This window comes from Spinacia oleracea, chromosome 3, assembly GCF_020520425.1.
Source record: "Spinacia oleracea cultivar Varoflay chromosome 3, BTI_SOV_V1, whole genome shotgun sequence".
In the NCBI taxonomy this organism is placed as follows: domain Eukaryota; kingdom Viridiplantae; phylum Streptophyta; class Magnoliopsida; order Caryophyllales; family Amaranthaceae; genus Spinacia; species Spinacia oleracea.
The window spans coordinates 92,595,473-92,601,505 of record NC_079489.1 but is presented as its reverse complement, the minus strand read 5'-3'; positions in this window follow the sequence as shown (position 1 = coordinate 92,601,505).

Sequence of the window (6,033 nt, the reverse complement as noted above, 5' to 3'; positions counted from 1 at the left end):
AGCCTCGTTAGTTCATTATCGGTCACATTTTGACTGAAATGGCTAATTTCGGTCCCAACTTTCAACTAATGAACTTAAATGAGTATTTTAAAGTATTTCCATGTTAAATAAACTTAGTTTTAGGTTTCAAAGACTCATTCTCACCCATTTTGGTGAAGTTATGCACATTTAAGCCTCGTTGGTTCATTATCGGTCACATTTTGACTAAAATGGCTAATTTCGGCCCCAACTTTCAACTAATGAGCTAAAATAAGTATTTTAAAGCTTTTCCATGTTCAATACACTTAGTTTTATGTTTCAAAGACTCATTATCATCCATTTAGGTCAAGTTATGCACATTTAAGGCTCGTGAGTTCATTATCGGTCACATTTTGACTAAAATGGCTAATTTCGGTCCCAACTTTCAACTAATGAACTTAAATGAGTATTTTAAAGTCTCCATTTTTAATACACTTACTTTTATGTTTCAAAGACTCATTCTCACCATTTTGGTGAAGTTATGCACATTTAAGCCTCGTTAGTTCATTATCGGTCACGTTTTGACTAAAATGGCTAATTTCGGTTCCAAATTTCAACTAATGAACTTAAATGAGTATTTTAAAGTCTTTCCATGTTTAGTACACTTAGTTTTATGTTTCAAAGACTCATTCTCACCAATTTTGGTGAAGTTATGCACATTTAAGCCTCGTTAGTTCATTATCGGTCACATTTTGACTAAAATGGCTAATTTCAGCCACAACTTTCAACTAATGAGCTAAAATAAGTATTTTAAAGTTTTTCCATGTTCAATACACTTAGTTATATGTTTCAAAGACTCATTATCACCCATTTAGGTCAAATTATGCACATTTAAGGCTCGTTAGTTAATTATATTTCAAATTTTGACTAATATTGCTTATTTAAGGATCGTACCTCTTAGAGATCCTTGCATCCGTACAACTTGTTACTGATTTCATACATGTACTTCATCACGCAGTAGCCGCACTCCGTATTGCCCGTTTGTTGCGCACACTTGGAATCACACAAATAAAATGCATGTAAGACAAAGATAAGTTTTTGAGCTTATAAACAACTAATGAAAATGTATAATAATTGAAATCGTTTACCTTCACTAATTTCAATTAAATAATGAGAAAGAGATTTAGTAGAGTGAGCAACAACTTTTGGCTCGAACAACAGATCGGAAGTAGCAGATCAGATTCACAAATTTTGATCTGATCTGCTGCTGCTTCTGATCTGCTCGCAACAGATCTGCAACATCAGATCAGAACCAGCAGCAGATCAGTTTCACAACTGCTGTTCTGATCTGCACGCAACAAATCTGCAGCATCAGTTCACAACAAATCTGCAGCATCAGTTCACAGCATATCAGTTCACAACTGCTGTTATGATCTGGTGAACTGATCAGTACAGCAGATCAGTACAAGAAATGATCAGTATGGAATAAGTCTATAGTTCAGCACAAGAAGCATCATATCAGTTGTGAGTGTTCTGATCTTTCCCAATAGAAATGAAAGAACATATCAGAAGCAGCAACATAGTGTGTGAAATGAAACATCAGATCCGAAGCAGATCAGTTCACTAGCATGCTTTTTATCTGATGCTTCGGATCTCTTACTTCATTTCACAAACTCAGTTCACCGGATCAGAACATCAGTTGTGAACTGAGCTTTTTTGTACTAGCTACCAAACATTGTAGTTACGGCGAAAAAAACTTGAAAGTTACAAAGCTCCATCCATCTAATAGGGTACTCTAAGAAATAAAGACAAACTTTTAAACCAAGAAGCACAAAGTTTTCCCATCATGGGTTTTTAAAAGTAAATGTCAACTTATGGAACAATCTTAAACTATAAGAAAGAGAACAAGTGACTGAAATCATGGATAAAAAATGACAGAAACAATTTTCATGAGCCAAAGTCAGAGAAAATTACATCTTAATCAGGTAATGTAGTATTAACGATAGAGGTAAAAGTCAGAGAAGCTAAAATGATAAAATATTGAACAACCATTCCGATATTAGTGAAAATTACCTTGCATGGAAAGTAGGTAGACAAGCAGCATGTGAACCAGAAGATCCTGCAGATTATGCACCGGCTGCGGTTCTGAAAAAAAAAATTATTTCAAAAAAAGTCTTTATTCATTAAACATAAATCTGAAAAATCAAACATCAAACATCAACCAAGGATGAGCATACTAACCTTGCTTGTTGACCAGGAACCTTTATTCCAATACTAACCACTTGATTGGCACCAGATGGCAGAATATTAGGAACAACTGGTTCATTTTTGTAAGAAGCAACATGAGAATCAGCAGATGCTTCGAGATTGGCTCCAAGCACATCTTGGTTGGTGTCCTAACCGGAGTGGTAAACTGGAGGTGCACTTGGAGTATCACAATCATCCTACGCGAAAGGGCGCAATGAGTCCACATCTAATTAAATAGATAGAATCACAAATAAAGAGTAAAGCAAGAATGCAGGAGGGGGGGGGGGGGGAATTAACTACCACGCAACAGAATCACGTGCTCAAAGCAATGAAATCCCACAAAACTCTCCATTAAGTTGATGACTAAAAAAATGTTTATTTCAACCAGCAAAGAAGGCTATGAGAATCATCATTACCAGGATCATTGATCAATTAGACTTTCCCTTTCCAAAATAAGAACTCTAAAAGGATTTCTTAAGGTAAATTACAAGCAATGTAGGAAGGACAATCTGAGAAATAGACATCAGCTATAATAACATGCATCGATATGAATTATTCCCCACATTATAACATGAGCATGTGTTCAAAAAGACATCATAAAATAAAAACAAAAAGATTCAGTCTCCTGGAAAATCTGTTTCTACTCTGAGGTTGCTTAAGAATAAGGACATATTTAATTTTTATTAATTAAAATGATCCAGATTCTTCCGTCAAGATACTATCAAAGAAGTATCTTCAAATACCTATGCAAATAGAGAAAGACTTTTCAAATTACCTATCATAGATTCAATATTTGAACCCCTCTGCAGTTTTGGCATGGGAAACCAGAGCTAACAACAAACAAAATAACAATCAAATCCCTACCTGCAAAAACTTCTCACATGATGGATCTCACTCGCCTTCATAATCAGTTTGGATTCAGTAAAATATAGCAAAATTTTCCTGTTTTAAAGATATGAACCTACTCACCAACATAGTTAGTCATCCTCAAGCTAACTGACAATATTCATTCAACATATTCATTGAACATCAGTATATCTTACAGATTGTTTTCAATCACTCAGCCCAATAGAAGAAACCCTAACAGTATTCATTGAACATATTGCAGCCGTTGCAAGCAGGCATGAATTAAATTCCGATTCAATTCAATAACACCAACATAATTTCTTATAAAAAATACAGTAAAATCCAATTCAAATTTCAGCAATTTTAACCAACAATTTAACTATTCATTCAACAATTTTTACAAATTGTTTCTCAACAGATTAAACCCTAACACAGACAACAGAGGAAACAAATTGCAGGCAGTGCTTCCAAAATAACATTAAGATCAATCCAAGTATCATACACAGCCGCATTAAATGTCTAGACAACAGCTAAGAAAACCTATAGTGCTCTGTATCCAAGCTTATATTAATTATTCAGATATCAAAAGACCTTCCCCAACAGAGCTAAGATCATTCTTCACAGAGACAGCAATTCAAGATTTAAGTACCACGAACCCTTGGCCTCTAATATACATAGAATTAAATTTAACCACTTACCAAAACATTACTCAGTAAACTCCTAAACAGGGCCAACTACCTACTCTTTCTCGTGTTTGCCTCTAATTCACATTGAAGTGAATTTAACCACTTACCTAAACATTACTCGGTTAATTCCGAAACAGGGCCAACTACCTACTCTTCCATGTGGTTTATGATCAATCCTCTGCATAACTAACTATCAAGACTTAATAATTCTTTCTTTGTACTTAATCAACTGTTAACTATGCAATAAAATTTTCCACAATTCTACCTTCAAAAGGAACTATATAGTCTGAAATGTTTAAGAAAATCTTCAGAAATTGATATCTAATTTCTAAAAATCAATTGAAAACTGAAAATTAGGAAGGCAAGACACGTCAACACTACGGGTACGTGTCCATATAAGTAGTATGATCACTGTGGCTATTTTGGGGTCAGCTAGATTCTGGTATGAAAAACTATCAGCTTGATTTTATGTACTAAGAGTCCATAGACTCATACTTCTTGAGTCTCAATGATGATTAATATAGAGAGAATCACGGAGTTTTATGTGGTTTTATGGCTTATAATCCGCAGTTTAGCACAATGTCACTACTACAGAAATATCATTTAATAGCGTTTATTTAATAGCGCTTTTCCCCCTTCCGCTGTCAAAAATGTCAAATATAGCATATTATAGCGCTTATAAAAAACACGCTGTCATAAATACACATATTATAGCGCTTGTCCGATATACCCTATCATTTTTCATACATATGATAACGCTCCTTAAAAAAACGCTTTCAAATGTTATAGGAAAAAACTTAAAAAAATATATACACTTTCAAAATTGACTGAACGCGGCTTGTGAGTGCCTACCTTCTCTCCTTCTCACACCTTCCTCGTTATTTTTCTCTCTCTCTTCTCACCTACCTTCTATGCTTCTACTCTCACCAACTCCTCTCACCGGCCGTCAAAAACCAATGATCCGACATGGAAGGAAATCATAGGAAGCACAACTACACTGTTGTGTTCATTCTTGTCGGCATTTTTGGAATTGAGTTTAGGAAATTAGGGTTTGTGAATTAGGATTTGGGGATTTGGGACTACGCGAGCATGGCGCACCAGTGCTCCACCACGGAACCACTCCATCTGGTCTAGCGACGTGAGTGACTTCCGGTAGCCGACATCGGTGATCGACGACGGAGCCAGATTTGTTTTTTATTTTAGTAAATTTTCAATTAAAATTCTAATTAAATTGTATTCAAATATTTTTGTAATTACGTATTATAATTTGTTAGCAGATTCGCATTGTCAATCGATCACAATCGGAGCATAGAAACCCACGGTAGCAATTTCCTTCATGTGGCGGGGCTTTCCTTCTCACAGCAAGAGTGGAAAATCGAATTTCAAGGTATACTCCATAAAATTTAAGGAGTTTTGCTGATTTATGTTTGGGTTGTTCTTAATTTTATATTTTGAAATGTAGGGTTATAGTTAATTAATTTTCTTGAATTGGTTGTGTGGGGAATTGAAGGGGGCTTGAATTCAATTACAATTAATTAAATTATGGGTTTTGGTCATCTGAATTTGTATATGTAGGTTGTGAGTATTATGTGATTTCATTATTGTGTTCCGATTTTTAATTTGATGGGTTGTTGAATTGCCAAGGGTGGAAACAATGTCAATGTCATTTCAAGATGGAGGAGTACTGAGTTACTTTTTTTCAACTGGTTTTTATTAATCAAAATTTATATTTGCCTGAGATTTTTGATTTTTTTGTGGAACAAAATTTGTTCTTCTTGAACTGCTCTTAGCTGAAGTGAATTTTTTTTTATCATAGCTTATCTTTGTTACTGATCTGCAACTTGCTCACTTGTACTTCGTATAAGCATACAACCTTTAAGAAGATGCATGAGCCCCATGAGAATTTAAACATTCAGTTTGTTGTTCCTCTACAGCTCTATACTTGTTGTTAGCTTTACATGACAAGTAAATATGGTAAATGATAAACTTTCAATGCTCCAACATAATTTATTTTTGAACAATAGAAGTTAGTACTTTTCTCAATAGTTGCAGCACCTCTAAGAGCTTCCTACAAAATTTAGAAAATTAAAGTTAGAATCATTCTAAAAACAATAACCGAAAGCTTTTTCTGACATCTGGAGGAGTTACAACAACAGGTAGCTCTAAACTATAATTACTCCTTGTGCTTATTCTTAATCTGTTAGTCAATTCAGTTCGATTGTTTGGCAGTGAACTGAAATTAGAGAATTGCAACACCAACCAGCATTCTAAAAGTCTATAGTTTGTATTTTCAGTT